This window comes from Periplaneta americana, chromosome 1 (genome assembly GCF_040183065.1).
Source record: "Periplaneta americana isolate PAMFEO1 chromosome 1, P.americana_PAMFEO1_priV1, whole genome shotgun sequence".
NCBI classification, from domain to species: domain Eukaryota; kingdom Metazoa; phylum Arthropoda; class Insecta; order Blattodea; family Blattidae; genus Periplaneta; species Periplaneta americana.
In genome coordinates this window covers 223,997,550-224,017,729 of record NC_091117.1, presented here as the reverse complement: position 1 = coordinate 224,017,729, position 20,180 = coordinate 223,997,550, and the positions used below count along the sequence as shown (strand labels likewise).

Sequence of the window (20,180 nt, the reverse complement as noted above, 5' to 3'; positions counted from 1 at the left end):
AGAAAAACAACAAAATGAATCACAAGACGTGATTTCAAGTTTGAATGACGTGTTCAGCAGTAGTGTCACTTTTGGAACAATATTGTCTTTGTCCCCTGCAAGAACTTCGAATTAAAACTCTCATTTTATGGACGATTTGTTTTAACATAATGAAAACTACATTCATCTCTCTAAGGAGTATTTATAAATACATCCTGAATATTAATTGACCATATATAACTGTTTTAAGGCGGAATCTTAGTGAGATTTATGACCTCCAGAACTTTTAATGAAACTTACACAGCTGAAGGAGTGCTACAATTCGAATCCATTTGATATCAAGTGACCAAACGGCATCACACGTAGTAAAAATTAATAATATATGAAAATTCAGAATGCTCCGAGTGAATCACATTTCTTCTGTAGGCCATAAAGTATTCTCCTCTACTTTATTATACATACATACATACTTACTTTATGGCTTTTAGAGGACCCGGACTTACATTTCCGCCCTCACATAAGCCGCCATTAGTCCTTATCTTGAGTCGTGATCGTGACAGAGAGTCATTCACATTTCGAGGCTTATTTTGGACTTTCGTAAAAGGTGGTTTCTTACGGTGATGGTTTGTTAGTCCTTCGACCAACCCCCAAGCTGGAGGACCACCCCTTATCGGCTGTCCGCGATGCTTATCCAGTATATTCGCAGCTACCCTCCATATCTACATTGTTATACACATTTTAAAATTCCAATTTTAGTGTATCAAATTACAGGTGCTTTCAATTACATAAAAAATATTAGGCCCTAATGATGTGTTCTACATTGAGTCTAATATATATATAATAGTCATAAATTGGAATATAGTTGATTCTAAATAACAAAGCTAACACCGCTTTCTATACAGTTTTACAAATGTATGTGTTTCAAATTTGCAAACAATCCGTTGAAAATTATATAACGTGAAGCAGTTTGAATGTCTAAAAATGTAGTTTTAAAATAATGGCAATTTTGTGTAAAATCAGATATGTATACAAAAGTAGAAAAGCCCAATAGTACAATAATTAGCCGTATTTAATTACATGCACAATTCAATTTTAAACAGTCTCATTTTGTACACAAAGATACAAATCAAGTAATATTACGGAATGATAAAATTTGCAACATTTGTACAACTTTTATCGCTGGGTAGTACTATGAGTAGCCCAACATTACAAAATACACACAGTCTGCGAATACTGGACTTAGGACAAAATGCGCAGTAGGAACAGACCTCCGCTGTCTGTCTCTGCCATACAGAGTGGCTGTAGTTCGCTCTTGAAGGCCCAACTTCCAATCAGTGAAATGGAGTAGATTTGATATCCCCAATTGAATGGTAAACATATCAGAAAATATTGTGACTATCCAAGATTTTGAAATTAATTTCCATGTGTCCTTCTTTTCAGACCTGACGACTGTAACGAGTGACGTACTGACGGGGAGGAGACAGGTAAGTGTCGTTTTCGATCCGCAATGATTTTTGCATCAGATGTGAGTAGTTATATCTAAGCAGCAAGTAGAACAGGAGGGTTTTGTCTCTTAATATTGCATTACTATGTTTACTCTAGATTATAAACGATCCGATTAAAAATCCTAAATTAACTGGATTACAAGCAGGTGTAAACTGAGGGAGGATAACAGAGAATGTTCACATGTTGCAGGGACATTCTTCGAAACATGTATGCCGTAATAACCAGCACACTTCCAATACTTCTGTTTACCGATTCAGAAGGTTGGTCGTAGCGTTTATACTGTTTGGCGGGTAACTTCACTCTGTATTAAAAAAAGAACAGAATATAATGAAGTTTTTGCTTGGATTTCGGTATTTATATACTCACTGTATTGGTAATGAGCACCTGCTTGTAATGGGAGGTATATTCAATACACATTATGTCCTACAATTTATATCACAGAGTTGTCTTAATCCATTACAGCACAACTTATTTCTTTTAGCAGTAATTCTATATACAGGATGTATCGGGAAGAATTATGTGGTTCGATTAAACTACGTAGATTTAACTTGATATACGTATGTTCGAAATGCAGCGGTTGGGAATTTATTGATGGGCGAATTTTTGAACGTAGAAAAGCATAATAGACGTATTGATACGTTTTAGAATGTTGTGATATTATATATTATTGAAAATTGTGCTTCGTATCTTGTTCCAATAGGTTTATTTCATAATTAATTAAGAAATAATTAAGAAAATAAAAATATTGACTCAAGACAAATTATTGATACATATCGATATCAGTATAGATATAGATATTTATTTGTAACACTCCACTCGGTTATACTCATTGGGATATTTTTCCTACCTAATACACGTCATTATAACCGTATTAAATCTTGACATTACCTAGTTCACTTTAGTTTGATCATTCATTTCTTAACCATAATCAACACTGAGAAAAAACTATAGAAAATTGTAAATACTATCACTAAGTTCATCTTTCATCATTTCACTACATCACTTTCTAATCTTTATTTCTTTACAATAAACTTCAATCGGTAACTATATTAATTACCCAGCCACTTTTTCATTTCCCAACATCTTTTTTTCAATTTTATAACTTCCTAACTTATCTCTATATCTATTATCCCCTAAACTCAACAAGACCAATTACTAAGATTGCCATTCTTATGGATTCCATGAATTGTAATTGCATATCAGGTGCTCGTACCGGTTTTCTTCCCGAACTCAATGAAGCACTCGGTAGCTTGCCAGTTTCAGATAACATCAAGTAAACAGGGAAAAACGCACAGATAGATGGAACCCTTCGATTGGAAAAACTTCGTCTGTATAGGAGCCAATGCATTGCCATCACGGAATCCATTAAATAAAAAGCATGACTTTGTATTGACTATGTGAATATACGAATTAAATGCCAAGACAATGTGTATTCAACTGTATGTGTTGTGGTGCTCAGATGCTGCCATGTGCAAAAGATCTGGCGTAGCATGTCAAATATATTACACGGAACCGCAGGACGTTCCAATATTTCTCCTCAATCGTTAGACTTGGGACATAGATATATCAAGTTAATGAAAGTATGTTAACCAAAACTACATTATCCTGAATGCCTTGTCAACATGCAGGCACGCCATATCGCCGTCTGTTTAACCTGTGCTCACCCATTCAAATGCACATCCGAGATATTGCACAGCAGTGGATTTTCTGCAGACTTGTCCCAGCCGTGGACGCAGGTTGTCTCAATGCGGAGACTAGCCCAGCTGGTCCTTGCTGTGGCCTCGTTCTTCTTGTGTATAAACTTACGACCGGCGTACAATAATTAATGACACACAATTTCATTGTAAATTAATTTCCATGTTTGATTCTTTTCAGGACTGACGAGGGAGTGAAATTAAAATAGGAGTTCCACTGCCGTTTAGCTTTGAGATACTGCAAGCAGACAGTTCTTCGGGTTCAGTGAGCCATCCGGCGATCTGGACGACCCAGTCTGAAGCCTTGGTTTTTTCTGAACCGACGTGCGAGGTGCGAGGCCCGCCTCGCACAAATCCGGACTACTCGAAGGATAGTGAGTGTTTTCTATGGCTGCGAGATGTGAGGTCTGGGTACCTCGCAGTTATGGAAACCACTCGCTGTCTCTTGCATAGACCAGATTTGTGAGAGGAGGGCCTCCACCTCGCATGCGTCTGTTCCAGTGGCGAAGCTACATTCGTGCAACTCGGTATTCTAAAGTTCAAACCTTATATTTTTTGTAGATAAATTCCAGTCGTCGTGTTTTTCGCTCTGCAAAGATGTCAATGCTGCGTTCTTAGAAGATGTCGTCCCTAGAAAGACTGTTTAACAAACCCTTCTCAATAGCCAGATTACTCAAATTGCTCAGTCTAGAATCTGACGTGGAGTTCCTTAAAAATGTCTTCAATGCACTCATACTTCGTTCACTCGATGCAGTAGATACGGGGGAAGGTGGGAATCAATCTTTTGAGCCGCACTGTTTCTTGATAGATTGGCCGTTGTTCAAAAAATATTTCAGCAACAAACCTGCAGGCAAATTCTTTGTTTGGTCAGAATAAACGTTCATCAGTTCATTTTGAAGCTGTACACTGTCAAAGTATGGGTACTGTTTTTCATCGAGTAATTCAACAAAATTAAAGTTTTTAAGATCTTCAAATCTCGATTCCATCTGTATCACTATGGTATCAATTATTTCAAAAGCTAGGACTTGTAGTGTCATAAATTATCCTGATCCTGCATCTTTGATACACTCCTCAACAGTTTCCTGATTTCTAAGAGATTTTACATTTGTTACAGCAAGTTTTACTTCATGATTTCAAATTCTGATATTTAATGTACACTTTATTTGCAACACAATGTATAAGTGGTCAATGTAAACAAATAATATTTTCCGCGGTTGCGAGCGTCGTTAAATAAACGCCGGTTCCACGCCGAGGAGCTGGCGTCAATCCTTCCGTAACTAGAGAGCGTAATACTAGAGAGATTTCATTTAACTATAGCTTCGCCCCAGTCGGTTCAGAAAAACCAAGGCTTTATGCCCTTTGAGGCTGGGCCTCCGTTAGCTGAGCTGCTCCACACCGACAGACGTCAGGTTCGGACTCTTAATTAATTTTACCTTACTGTCATTCATCGAGTGTTCTTTGCAAATACTATCCTTAATACTCCTACATTATGGAGTTGTTAAACAATCTTCTTCAATGTAAAAAGTGTGGTTCATATCTGATTCAACACTTGTTTGTGTGCCAGCAATTCATTTGTGTACTTCGTAATATAATGCCAATACTTTAACTGTGTTCTCTTCAAATGTTTTTTCCATATTTTAAGGTAAACCTTGCTAATGTTGTTTATTGTATATTTATTGAATGGAATACAAAAATTTACACCTTATGTCAGAATGTATGTAGATTTTAGAATTCATTCACCTTCACACCATGCCACTGTGCTGTGCTGCCGGAACTGTCCATCCTGCCATCCGTGGGTGGCTTGAAGCAGAAGGTAATGATTTCTTTCTTCAGTTTTCATATTCGTATGTGTAATAGTATATACATTGATATGATTAGGGCTAGGATTTTATGAAATTACATCTTTTTTCTAGTAACCCAGAAACATAGCCGCTTTAGTAGACTATTTATATATTATGTGATAAACTGAGTGTTTTGAGACATATTTGTTAGGGCATTTTTTGCCTGTTTCAACTCATAAGAGCATCTTTTGTGTTATTCGGATATTTTGAAGCATTTTCATTTAATTTTGGCCACAAATCCCCATTATTAATATAAAATAATGTTTATTTCCTATGATATTTTGTCCATTAATAACATTTATTTTTTACTTGGTTATTTAACGACGCTGTAACAACTACGAGGTTATTTAGCGTCGATGGAGTTGGTGATAATGATATATTTGCCGAGATGAGGCCGAGGATTCGCCATAGATTACCTGACATTTGCCTTACAGTTGGGAAAAACCTCGGAAAAAACCCAACCAGATAATCAGCCCAAGCGGGAATCGAACCCGCGCCCGAGCGCAACTTCGGATCGGCAAGCAAGCGCCTTAACCAACCGAGCTACGCCGGTGGCTAGTATCCATTATTTTGTATAATATTTTAATCGTTTTTCTACACAAATATTGCCCTTTTAACGTAGTACACCCCATGTAATGGATCAGTCCAACCACCCCTTCAATATAGACTCCTCTATACTTGCTAATTCCGGATAAGAGTGGCCTTGTGATGGGCTACATAGAAAATACATCAGGTAAAATAATTAATTGAAGTGTACTACTTAGAAAAAATTATATAAAATTAAATAAACTTAAATGTTGGTACTAAAATTTAATTTAATTACTAGTCTAAATATTAAGTAGCTCAAAACTCCTTTTCCTACTAAGCCAATTTTACAATGTAACCAACTAGGGCATTTTAAGGGCATTTTTGAAAGATTTTTAGGTTATAAATGCATTGTTTTTATGACTTTTTTAATGATTTATAGGTCATCAAAATCCTAGCCCTAGATATGATCTGATTCTTTCACTGTTTACAACTTGGAACGATGTTGTCTTCTTTTTGCAAAGTGCTACAGATAATGAAAATGTAAGCTTAATTGTTCCGTTTCATTACCCGGAAAGCTGGTAGAAGGGAGATCTCTCTATTATATTTTAAAAAATAGCAATCTTCAGGATTAACTATCTTCATGTTTGTTTCAGTGTGATTATTCTGTGTACACCAGCAGCTTCAATGTCAACACGAACAGATCAGTGTTTACGACTGATACTTCAGGTAACGTGCGTGCTGAATTGTTTTCCCTCGAAGCAAGAACGTGCCAGATAGAGGCTAGTTGAGGTACCTCTGGCAATATGTTTGTGGAAATACGTGGTTTCCGAAAATAAATTGTTATTTTTTGTCTAACAGTGGTAAAAATGATCTTTTATTGCATATAAGTACCTTTAAGTACATACTTTGTTATTATTGTTATTAAATCCAAGTGGTATTTTGTACATGAGTACTATTCCTGTTGTATACCGACTTATAGATAGATACACGAATAGATGCAAACACACAGTTCCGCAGCGTGAAGCTAGTATGCTCGAGGTGCACCTAACTTGTATTCAAAGTAACCAAACGCAGGACTCTGCCTATTACAGCAAGTTCACTCAATGATCCTTCTTCATAAACCGATAATTTCTGTCACAACTTGTTCACAAATACTAGAAAAAACTAGAGAAAGACTTGCATTTATTTCCGAACTTTCAATATATTTATTTCATTTATAAATAAATACATCTCGCAACACAAAAGAAAAAACAACAGAAACACCCGCAAACAAGAGAGAAAAAAAACACCAACATAAAATAAAACTTTCACTTAGAGAAAGAAACTAAAAATAGACTACATGAATACATTGCGCGATTTTCTAAACCCAAGAAGAACAAGATCCACTGCTGTGGAGTAACGGTTACCCTGCCTGACCGTAAAATTAGCGGGCCCGAATTCAAATCCTGGTTGGGGTAAGTTACCTGGTTGAGGTTCCGAGGTTTTCCCTCAATCCATTAATAGCAAATGTTGGGTAACTTTCGGCATTAGACTCTAGACTAATTTCGCCGGCATTATCACCTTCATATCATTCAGAAGCTAGATAGGTTAGGTTAGGTTAGGTTAGGACGACCCTTTGCACGTCGACCATACTGAGGCCTATTGTGCACTCCGAATTTATGGGATGAATGAGAATGAGGGTGTACCAATCCACTGGCCACATGTGACCCCTAATCTGCTCACCCAATGGGGGCTTCCTAACCCCCCATTCCAAGTTCACACCGCCAATTAAACCAAGCAGCACAAATTCCAAATTCGTCAAATAAGCCTCTCTTCCTTTCTACTTAAAGCATTGGAGAGATTCGCAAATTTACCTTCTTTATTTTGCTTCTGATAATCATGGTTCTCATTTGCTTGCATTTGTCCTCATCCCCTACTGTTCACAGCTGACATTTGGCTCCATTAGTATACCCTTAGTATCATCTCCTCTTCTGCTAAGAACGCCATATCAGCAAATCTTATGCACACCCTCCCATGTTCTGAAAGCAGTTTTTCACCAAATACTACATTATCAACAATAATCATGACTACAATAATATAGATACAGATATGGAAATTTTACACATCACACCAAAAAGTTCACAGTTAAACATCTTAGAACAATACGAAATATACAAACATACAATAACATACCCACAACATATACTTAATACACAATTACAGTTCAATACCCACACATTATTTGACGTCATGATACATCATAACACACAAACAACCAGCCCCCACCATAAGAGCAACATATCCCCACCCCTACAATCGACAAATGCACATCGCAGAATTCAAGATCACCAGTAGCTCAAGAGACATTGATGAAGACGTAACATCACGTCGAAACGGGCCGTCTGTCGAAGGTATATACCTTTTTCTAAAATTTTAACACTTTTTAACCTGTGATTTTAAGTAATTTTATGTTTTTAACAAACAAAGTGTTAACGTGAACTTTAATCAATGAAATACTCCAAGAGAATGTTGGACAGTATAGGTAATAAAGGGCATCCTCTCTCCCTATTCCACTTACCTCTTACATTTTTACTTCTATCCTGACTTTGATTTGTTGTTTAATATAAAGATTACTTAATAGGCTCCTCTCTTTCGAAATTACATCAATCTTCTTCAGGATCTCTAGAAGTTGATTCCAATGCACATAGTCAAGAGCCTTTTCCAACTCCACAAATACTACATACTGCTCTTTCTTTTTCTCTAGAATCTTGATACCATTCACTGATTGTCTGCAGCAGTCCAATTGCATATCTCGTACTTTCACCCTTCCTGAAGTGAAAGTGCTCTTCTTTCAACTCTTCTTCGATCTTAAAATATACACGTCGATTCAGTATTCGCTATTGGAATTCTGTAATCACAACTAATAAAGTAACAAAAACAATATTTAATCAATAGAAACACAAAACTGTTTATTTAAATACCTACGTAATGTACTATATTACAAATGATGCATACAAAACATACAGCAACAATCTGGTATAAAGTCATAACTACATTAATGTACCAAATACTAAAACACGCATTACAATGGAACGTGAAATGGAGGTCTAAAGGCTTTTTTCCTTTTTACAATTTTAGATCCTCAGACAAATCGGCAACTTATGTTACGGATTGTTGCAGTACAAAAACACATGGTTGACAACGGATATGCATGTAAATATGTTTTTATAAGATATGCTCATAGTTACATAATATGACAAAATCTACTGTCGCGTTTGTGCAAAAATCTCACAATTATACCTACTTTATACAGTTTTATTGGTCATTGGTCAATGCGTCTCAATAAGACCTTGGTCCTAGCTACTGACGGTAGTTTTAAACATATTACAATAAAATTTCTACAGTGACATTAAGTAAATATCAGATCTTTCCATGCAATCAAATTATACAAACAATACTGCTCTTGGAGCTTAAAAGTATCACCACTAGAATTATACACAGTTCACATTTTGTAAACTATTCCTGCCTTCACGAATCGAAAACTAAACAAACTTACATAATATTCAACAAGACATGGCAGTGTGATTGACATGAAACAATAATAGGAAATAAAGATCCCTTCCACTGCGTTATGACAATAATTGGAAGTCAAATCCACTTGCCAAGAGTAATAATAAAAATCCATATATTCTGCTACTGTCAACAGAATTTAACATTCATAACCAAAAGAACACTTGTCGTAGCATTTCAGTGATATGCTTTAGTTTTCATTTGGACCAGGAAGTCATAATATATATATGAAACCTCCAATTCCAAAACTGTCTACATCCATTCTTAACAATTTTCAGGAAACGCCAAAAACTGATAACTTTTTTTCCTAATTGTTTGCAGTGTTCGTTATATTTGAAGCTTATTTATGGAAAGAAAGAGGGAATTTAGGCACAACTTTCATTAGAAAATTGCTGGAGACATTTAGGTAGATGACAAAACCGCCATTACCTCATTTCTTTTTTCAATAGATTTAGACAGTTTTGTAATTGGACGCTTTATATACACACACACAACATTTTTGTCTGCATGAGAGACAAAATTATCTGTGACTTATACAGAAATTAGCTTGATTCATTCTAGAAATTGAGAAACAAAAATGTTTTATATATATCAATAAAACAGCTGATGAACTCTTTCTAGCTCTGAGAAAAAAATTGTAATTAAAACTAATAAAAAATACAAGAATTCAAAATACAAAAAAATTCTATATGATCTAAATTTAATTTCAGATTATTCTAGATCATATATTGCAAAATTTGACGAGCCTCATGGTCTAGTGGTCAGAGCTTCTGGCTATAGTTCATGAGGTCCCGGGTTCGATTCCCGGTTAGAGCACAGGAATTTTTCCTTGAAGGGGATTATTCCTGTGTTCGTCCATGGTCTGGAATTTAGGTTAAGTTTAGATTTAAGACCTCTCCTGGCACCACATTATCATAATCATCCTATCACATCATCGGGGTAATGTAACTCCGCCTTCCAGGCGCCCCAACCTCAGAAGTGGGTTACAACTAAGCCACGGCCAGGAGAGAAGACCAGAAATGTCGAAAAGACAACCTGGTGGTATTGGAAAAAAAAAAATTGCAAAATTTAGATTTGTTTCTGAATATGATTGCCTTGCAAAACGTTTAATAGATTGGGAACTTTTAAGTCTCTGAATGGAATATTAGATGATGAATTAGAAGAAACGTATCATGTGTGAAGCTGCAACAGCCAGTGAGGATACAGTAAGAGATGTTGTGATACAAGTTTTAAATGTCTCAGACCAGCGAACTGGACACAAGATATGGACAAATCATGGACCAAATTGCCAACAAATGCGGAAGATTTCCACAGAAAAAGGATGCTGCACTTCATGCTGAAGCTGTAAATGCTAAATCGAAATTCAGCGCAGAAGCATCACGATTTACAGAGCAGAGCAAAGAGAATAACAGATGGGAGCATCATCTCTCAAATCAACTGACAGCTAAAGCCTGGTTCAGACGGTGCGTGTTTCTGTGGTGGATTCCAAGGTGGCTGCGCGGATGGGTCGTCTGCGTGCTTACTGCTGGCTCCCGTGTTGCCTACGGTGATGGTAGTTGTTCACACGGAGCTGGCTCTTTCCACAGTTCAAATTGGAAAATCATCTGCTGCTTCATCTGTTGCCAACATTCATGGTCAAAAAGAAACTAAACCGTGAGTGGAAAACAACTAAAGTCCTACATTAACAGTAGTAAATGTCGTAATAAAGTAATTAAGCCATAAGTGCAAAACATCTAAAGTCCGACATTTAATTGCTGTTTCTTAGAAACTAAAGAATATAGAAAAAACAGGTTTAGTTGGAAAACAACGAACGTGGCGACATGGTTTCAGTGGTGATATTATATGATCATCTTTGGTTTCCAGCCTGCAAACCATCACGAAAAATAGCAAGGAACCTACCCTCGAAATCCAGCAAGCTAGCCATCCACGGAGCCACCAGAGCGCATTACTTCCAGTGAGTGACCTCGCAGGCGACCCATCCACGCAGCCACCTTGGAATCCATCACAGAAACACGCACCGTCTGAACCGGGCTTTATGTACAACTCAACAAGCTCACTAAAAGAAGCATACGAAGAGAACTGCGAAAATATAAAACCGAATTAGTTCAACAAGAGATGGCAAAAAATAACCAAATCGTTAAGGAAATTAAAACAAGAATTTATTCCATTTTGAATTTATTATGTTAAGGCATTGAAATATTGCCCTCTTTGCTATTGCTATTACCTCATACGATATTGAGAGGTTATTTTTCCGATGTAAGGAAGAACGTGCTTTCCAACCCAAGTAATAAACTACAGATGTATTTACTTCAGAAATTAGGCTTATAGGTATTTCACCATTCCAACGTTTCGGAACTACATACTGGTTCCCCAACTGGTCTTACCTATCTGTACTGATCTCATCAACTCTAAATAATCCAACAGTTGGTATAACATCGTTAAATAACAAACTAAAAAAATACAAATGTGCCCTCTCTCCAACTCTGCCTTAGTTATCGACAATGGTACATACCATAATACACAACTGGATACATCTCTAACCTCAAATTCCTTTTAAGAAAAGATATGCAGGCCTAGTTAGTAAAACATAACATCCAATTTGATGAAAGTATAATCTCAGCCAATAAACCAATACACAGAAGACCTACTGTATTTAATTGACCAAATATTAGCCGAAAACAAGCATACAGCCTTAAGACTTCTACCTTACCATACTGACTTGAATCTCACTGAATTTGGGCAGACATCAAGCACTGAATTATAAATATATATATTTTTAAGTTGTCGAAGTGTTATGTCTACAAAGATTTTAAGAAATTGGTCAAACAGAATGGGAAAATATACCGATAGAGTGAAAAAGTTGAATGGCAATATTATGAGAAAGATGGCATCACGGAGGGAAGAGTTGAGAGGATTAAAATTGAAGACAATGGAATGAAAAGCGATGACGACAATAACAAATATGAAAGTGGTCCAATGGAAAACGAAGATATGCCAGGTGTGCAAGAAATGGAAGGCGATTGTTATTAACAGAGTTTGTAAAGTGTGTGATATTACGTGACAGGGGCAAATCGTGACCAAAATTTTTTGGCATGCTTAAAGTTATTAAATCTCCATCCCTAAACAACATAGTCACAATATTGCACTTATTTTTGATATGAATAGTTGTTGCTTAGTTGGAGAGATGTTCAGCCTAAGCAACTAAACAACCTGTCCATAGAAAAACTGAATTTGTCAAATCGTTTTGCGTGCTTGTTGGTCTTCCCTGTGAGAACACTGAACGCCAACGAACAGGGAAGTTTTGTATTATTGTATGAGATACAGGAAATTGTAATGCTTTTGATGAAATAACTAGAGCAAGCACCCAGAACCTACATACAAGCAATGGAGGAAAGAACATAATTATATTAAAGAGAATTATATTTCAAAACAATGTTCAGAGGGAGACACAGAAAGCTTTTTCTTAACACGTTGACTGCCGCTTGAAGCGTATATACGTCTCACAGCACGTATAGGGACGTATATACGCGTCAAGTGGCAGTCAACGTGTTAAACACTGTTAGTTGTCACCTAACTAAAGTCGTACGTGGTATTGTCGTCGTACATCATGCATGTTAATACTTCAGTAAAGGTATACCAGTACAGTACATGTTTCAATTTCCCACAGTAGCAGGCAATGAATCTATAACACCAATCACATCACTGTCTTCCCAGCCATTTGGCAATTATGTTATAGAACTCACCATACACTCATGAATGAGACAGAACTTAATGTCTGAAAATTTCCAACTAGAAATATATTAGAATACAGCATGTCAGTATGAAAATTAATTGAATCTTCGATATCCTCCCACCGCACACGAGACGGTTTGATTTACAGTAACTTACTTTATTTCATGATAAAATGAAAGTGAGAGATGAAATAACTTTACAAATATACTTACGGCAAATATTAAGTGTATAGGCCTAAATGTATCACGCTTCATGTTTCATACACTTTATTTTCATAATTCCACTCAAGAAAGATTTCAAACAAATTGTCCATTACACAATTATAACTCAATAGTTCTCATTCCATCCAGTAGAAGACTTGAGGGAACACTGCTGCTAATATCTGGAAAGATAAATAAACGAGTTTTCGTAAGGACTCAAAACCCATACATCATACAAACACGTCAGGTTCATGAGGAGAGCATTAGATGTGCCCAATCTCTGAACATTGTTCCAGAAGATGCCTTATTTCATAAGGATGAACATTTCTTAAATGCTACAAAGATTCGTAACTTTCTGAGGAACAAAGAAGTTGGTATTTTGTATTGTCATCCAAAGAAAGGGAAAGGCGTAGATTTATTTAAACAATATCCTAGTGCCAACAAATGGATTTGTAAACACGAAGGACTCTCCAACAGCGAATGGCGCGATGGCATTAAAATGGTTGGAAATGTTGCTGCAGTACGTGCTGTGCCGGGAAGATCTCAGGACAACCGTTGTAGGCATTGCCACAACGAGGTTGAAACTCTTGCACACGTTCTGGGATCCTGCCCGCACGGCGAAGCTCTGCGAAACGCTAGACACCACCAAGTACGATCAATTATAGCCACCGCCCTTAAAGATGCCGATTACAACACCGTTTGAAGAAGTACATGGTCTCTCCATCACTGGCAGTACACGGCGCATAGATATAATAGCTTTCAAGGAATCTACAAGATCTGGATTCATAATTGATCCCACTGTGCGTTTCGAAACGGATGAGGAACAGCCAGCAGAAGTGGATAAGGAAAAAAAGAATATCTACAATCCTACCATTCCATATTACCTCCAAAAGTACCAGCTAGAAGAGCTTGAAGTGATCGGACTTCTGGTTGGAGCAAGAGGTACCGCTACTCTCTTCATGAAAGATGTGTTTAAGAGGCTTGGAATACCTACATCTATTATTCCGATTGTAACCTTAGCTGCACTGAAAGGATCAATTGCTCTCCGAAGCATCACCTATATTCGAAATGAAACCAAGTTCATTAGCATTCTTTACTTTTTTGTAACACTTGCCTCTCTAAAACTAGGTATATTTCCACCAATCACAAAATGTATTTGCAGCTATGTACTTGCAGGAGTTTCATTGTCAAAACGAAATTAATGGTTCACTGAACTTGTAAACATTTATATGGTTAAGTACTCTTTGTCCCTTGTGGCAGCTCACGAATAGTGAGAAGATTTCTAAATTTTTTTTTGTAAATTGACCGGTTAGGTTTGGTTTGGTTTGTTCAAACTTTTGGCATTTATGATTTTTGTAGACAGATTTATCATCGATTATAGCAAAGAAAGGAAGATTCACTCTGGACCTCTAGCAGTGTGTTGTAATTTTGAGGTTATTTTCAATGATTTAAGTCAGTTTTTTCACCCGTGTGTGGCATGAGAGGATACTGAAGTTTCACTAATAATTTAATTTAGAACTGACATGATGTAGGTACATACATTTATAGAAAACACCTAATGCATATTGTACACATGAACAAATTGTAATACTCAGTGTAACAAACATCCCAAGTTGACAGAATAGTGAAACAACTGCCAGATCTTGTAAGTTTGAGCACAAAAAGATATTTTTTTTTTAACTATTTAATGCAAGACAATACGACCTGAGAGAACACACTGTTTTGATTATTGAAAGTCAAAATGATTTCTATGAGAGTTTCTAATTGCCACGAAAGTGATTGTTTTCAAAGAAATGCGCACTCTTGCAGTGGTGTAGCAAGGTTAGTAGTTCAAAAGCTAAGCTAATTACATCTTGCATTTAATATTTTGATTACAATATATATTTTAACTCAAACTGGCAGTGACGTCATAGCACTTAGGCAAGTTGCTAAATATATTAATTAGATGCATTATTTTCTTGCCTTCATTATCACGTGTTCGCAGTAAAGTTGCTTCATTTTTAATATATTTCTCGACATTTTATAATAGGGTAACTATAATCTTGGAACAAAATGAGGAAGTTCTATTTTCATCCATGCAATAGTTATATACATAATATGGTACCGGTATTTAAAGGAATGCAATCACCATTTTGAATATTCATATTCTTACATAACTCCTTTATGTGTAGGTATACAAACTAATTCACGAAGTTATACGTCAGTTTGAGTAAAATATTTCATAAGAATATAGGTAGGTCCCATTCTCAATAACTTAAGTTCCTATACCGGTAATGGTTTCAATCTCTTAAAAAGGAAGTAGGCTAATTATTGTGTTAACTACGAAAAGAAAGAACAATTTCATTAAATTACAAATATATGCTTATAACGTTAAAAGTTTTTGTTTTAATTGCAAAATATTTCAATATATTAACCAGAAAATATTTATTACCGGTAACATTATTTTATCTCAAAGATAATAAAAGAATAGTGTTTGTATCCGAAAGAGTTTGCCTTTCTGCGCATTCTCCAAAACCATTCTCCTTTCTCCTTTCTCTCAAATTTTCTAATGAGGACATTAACAAAATTTGTTTAATGGTATTGAGAGATTCATTATCGATTTTACACAATCAGTTGTATAATACTATGTATTTTTTTTACTTCATTTCATTACTCTTCAATGTATTTTCATCTCAGGTTTCTCCGAAATCAAATTGTACTTTATTTTTAAATTTATCATTGTTCCGTATTCTCTCCGCAATCATATTGTATTTTTCATTTAACCTCTGCTTTGTATTCTGGATCCTAGTGGTCAGCCGTAGATTTCGGCCACATGTCCCAAATTGTGGAATTTGTGTGTGTGACTTGAGGTCGTAGATACCAGTAAATCAGGACGAACTTGCTTTACATTGCACATCTATTCAATAAAGCTGCATGGACACATCTACAAAATCTGATTCGTAATAATGTACTTCTCAAAATGAGAAATAACTGCGTAGCTATTATGTTTAAATAAACATCTTGTACTCAAGGTCCATAAGCTCAAATATAACTTCGTAAATCATTTTGTATAATAATGCCACAACAAAAGTGAAAGTAAATTGTCATAGCATGAAGACAATTAAAGTTGGAAATTTGTATAAAAAATACAATGAAATTGTGTTTCCTGGGCTAATATGAATTTGAATACTAGGCAAATGAAAACACGATAGAAGTAATGTACTTAAATATACCGAAATAATGTTCATGCATGTTCAGCTATGTTGGCCTCTTTATACAATTTTTACGTGAGAATGTAATTTCTACACTACATTAACTTACTCGTACATACTGTCATTGTCATTTTCAGAGCTGGAAAACATAAAGGACTTTTTCTACGATAGAGCGTAAAGTTGCATTTTACCCACTGTTATCAGTGCCTAAAGTGAGCCTTTAAAACACTAGTGCGTAAAAAAGTAAGTAATCACTTTAGGCACTGCTATTCATTTTACACACTGCCAAAGAAAATGCAATATTCAATGTACAAACTTCATTCAGAAGAAATTAACACATTACCTCGATCTTTCATTACTTAAATATTACACCTAGCACAAATAAGGAACAAATTTAACATTCATATCTACATTTTAGCCCTTATTATTCTGAAGTTACATGTAGCACTCATTGTATCAAGATTTATCATTCAGCTGTTCCTAACCGCTTTGTTGATTATATAACCAGTTCAGATGGCCACGAAATCGTGAACATGAATAAAACAGGCTGCCATTCCATGGATACTTACTTCTTGATGGTTCTGAGTTTAGATAGCCATGACATAGTGATCTTATAACCTCTCCAATTTGAAATATATTTATTAAATATAAATTTGTGCTATCGTAGAAAAACTATTGTATGACACACATTCCTAAAGTCATTGTTTTGACTCTCGTGGCAAAAAAGAGAAGCTTTACTAACCTGTCTCATAAATAACTATTATTCCAATATTGTAATTGTCTTTAAATGTTGAAGATCTTTTTATGCAGCTGTTGTCTGATATTGTAATTGTGACCAATGTAAAAAACATGAAAAGGAATAGACATTAAGTAACTATCTGTTTTGCAGTGTCTGAATAATAAGTCTTCTACGTTCAGGATACATGTGTTACAAAACCTTACAATACAGAAACTTACATAATATGCGCTTTTGGGGGAATGGAGAGCGTAATGGTGGGAGTCCATCAGAACTGTAAAGACCTGCTAGTTGGACCGACAGATGGTACCACATAGCTGAGTCATGATACCTAGAAGAGTGCAAACATACATCATTCCTATGAAAGGAGAGGTACAGCACGATAAGTGTACTAGAGGCTGCGATGCTAGCCTTCTGACCCCTCCATCTTAAAAACACACACACATACACATACACATAATAGGCACAGCACACGTGTTCAAGTATAATCCTTATATATCCTTGAAAATAGATTAATAAATTAACTGTGAAATTCCACAATCTTATTTTAATTATTTTTAAAGTTATCATTCTGTGAATTTGTTAAAACCCAGTCTCAATAATGAAAGTTAGACAATCTCAAGGGCTTAAAGAAGGGAAAGGATATGTGTTATATTTGTAGGAAAGACAATCTTGATGTTTTCTTCCTTTTCACTGAAATGATTTCTACTTTTTTATAGGTAAAATTGTATACACTTAACCCAACTCAGGGATTAGGCAGCGTAGAGAAATCTGTTCTTGGATTCTGCGGCAAGTTAGTTTAAAGATGCATCTACACAGTTCAACTTTTCTTTCAACTTTAAGCATTCAAGTGATGCATGTAAGAGTGAACAACGCATTCAATTGTGCATGCTTTTTTCCACTAAAACTTAAAGCACATGTGGCTATTGAAAGCTACTCATCACCAGTGGGTATCTTGTGCATTATTTCCTTCAACAGTAGCATGTAGTGGACAGTTGATTGTTTTAGGTGACAGTGACTAAACTGGAAATTCTTTTGTTTGATGATGATGGACCTTTTAAGCTGAAAATCGCAGCAAGTACAATTAGCTTTATTGAACATTATCGCAAATACGAGTGCCTATGGAGTGTTTAACCACAGTTTTGCGAATCAAAGAGGCCTAAGTATTGGATTGATATTTACTATTCATTATTGAATTAATATATATATATATATATATATATATATATATATATATATATATATATATATACGTAGTGAATATGACGTTCAACACGGCACACCATATAGACACAAAATCTGCATGCATCTTAATTGAATATTCGTTCTCAACTTGAATCTTTCAATATTCTCTACGCATGAAAAATTGAACCGTGTAGAAAGTTGACGCCATCACTGAACTCGAGTAGTTGGCCAGGTATGACATCATACAAGAAAATTTCTACTCAATAATTCTGTCCATTTATAAGAATACAACAACATTTATAATATGAGATTTTAGAATTTCGTAGTAATAGTATCTAGGAGCAGACTTTTGGGATTGCAGACAGCTTCTGAAATGTTGGAGATGTTGCGTTACAATGCACATTTATGATGACTTCAATTAATATAAACATTTTTAGCCGAAAATCCCTTCTATGTTTATAACAGTACTCAGTAAATAGCTTATAGGAATCACAGGGAACAACTACAGTTTTTTCTGGGTAACAAGTTGTTCTTTCAATTTTGAACTGCATTCCTGTTCTGCCAATTGCTTTTGTTGTTTGATTACACCGACAATTCTCGATTTACAACACCTCATTTAGTTCCTAACTTCGAAGGACAACAAAAGATCAGAATTATTTTACTTGAATTAAAATGTTACTAACATTCTACAAAAACTTTTGAACCTCAAAATAAATATTTGTGATTCATGAATGTGTGTGTGTGTTTTTGGCATATCTTTCTTAAAATACAGTGAGGCACGTGTATTGATCTCATGATATTTTATCTGACTGCTATAAAAGATGGCATGTTGTGTTAATGACCATGTTAAATGCAATATTCTTCGTTATATCCACAGAAATATCAAAAGACAAATACAACATTAAGCTCTAGTTTTGACAAGAATAAATACTTCTACAGCAGTGTAGCATTTGTACTAGGTTATCTTTCCATAGAAAGTAATTATTTTGCAAAAGTGCTATATTTTAATGAAACCACTCTTGTATTTCATTCTGTTGTTTAAGTAAACTGACGAAGGCGGTGATCCACTGAAACATTAGTAAGGCATATTTTATTTAAAATAATTTACACGATTCAGTATTATACAAGTACGATTTTATTCCCTATTATCTCTAGTATCAAGTTTAAATTTCAAACGTCATTAACATTAAGGGGAGAGGATGGTATTTCTTGGTGAAAAATGAGTAAATTACAAAGAAAAAAATTTTTCTTTAAAATACTCTGTGATATGTGTGGAATGCATAGTATAACATTTTGTAGGTATTTGTGCCCTTATCGGATGCTGAGTCGCCATTTTTAAACTTCCTGCTTTATGGATTTTAAAATCACTCGCACACTTTTATTGTTGTTTCCGGTAAATTAAATTTAAATATATATATATATTTGTCTTTACAATACCCTTTGATATGTGTGGAATGCACTGCATAACATTTTGTGGGTATTTGTGCCCTTATCGGATTTTGAGACGTCATTTTTAAACTTCCTGCACTATGGATTTTTAAATCACACGCCCACTTTTATCGGTTTCCAGTAACTTAATTTTTTTTTGCTACATTGCCAAACAAAAATGGATATAATTTCTGAACTATTAAAGATACATGCATGAAATTTAGAACACACATTCTTTAGACTATTAGGAACAGAATTTTGTTAATTGATTTCATTTTAAAAATACGTCCGTTTGTTTGCAAGAAAGTAAATCAGAAAATTGTTATTACATTTTGTTTATTTTACAAACATAGGGACTAATATCAAAATTCTGTTACAGACAGTTTGTAGAACCGTAATTTCACACAACTATGGTCCAATATCTCATCACTTTTTAGATTTCTCAATGTAATTTACAAAATAAAACTATTAGAAGAATTTTTTTTTTGTTGGTATCAACTTTAGAAAGGTCAGGAATTAATATCAAACACTTTTGTTATTCGAAATGTAGTTGGTATATGGAACATCTTTTCATAAACTGTGGACTATAGTTGTGTTATGAAGTCACAACT

At 35.2% G+C, this 20,180-nt stretch overlaps 1 long non-coding RNA gene across 2 annotated transcripts; it reads right to left on the bottom strand.

The window, feature by feature from the left end:
- Positions 1–507: 507 nt before the first annotated feature.
- On the bottom strand, positions 508–18,150 carry LOC138708626 (uncharacterized). Of its 2 annotated transcripts, none has more exons than XR_011334735.1 (3): positions 13,042–18,150; positions 7,402–8,435; positions 508–698 (listed from the first exon to the last, which is right to left on the bottom strand). It is a non-coding gene; the product is annotated as an uncharacterized lncRNA (long non-coding RNA). The 2 variants fall into 2 exon arrangements; XR_011334739.1 differs by lacking the exon at positions 508–698 and having other exon boundaries at positions 4,633–7,566; positions 8,106–8,435.
- Between the last annotated feature and the right edge of the window lie 2,030 nt (positions 18,151–20,180).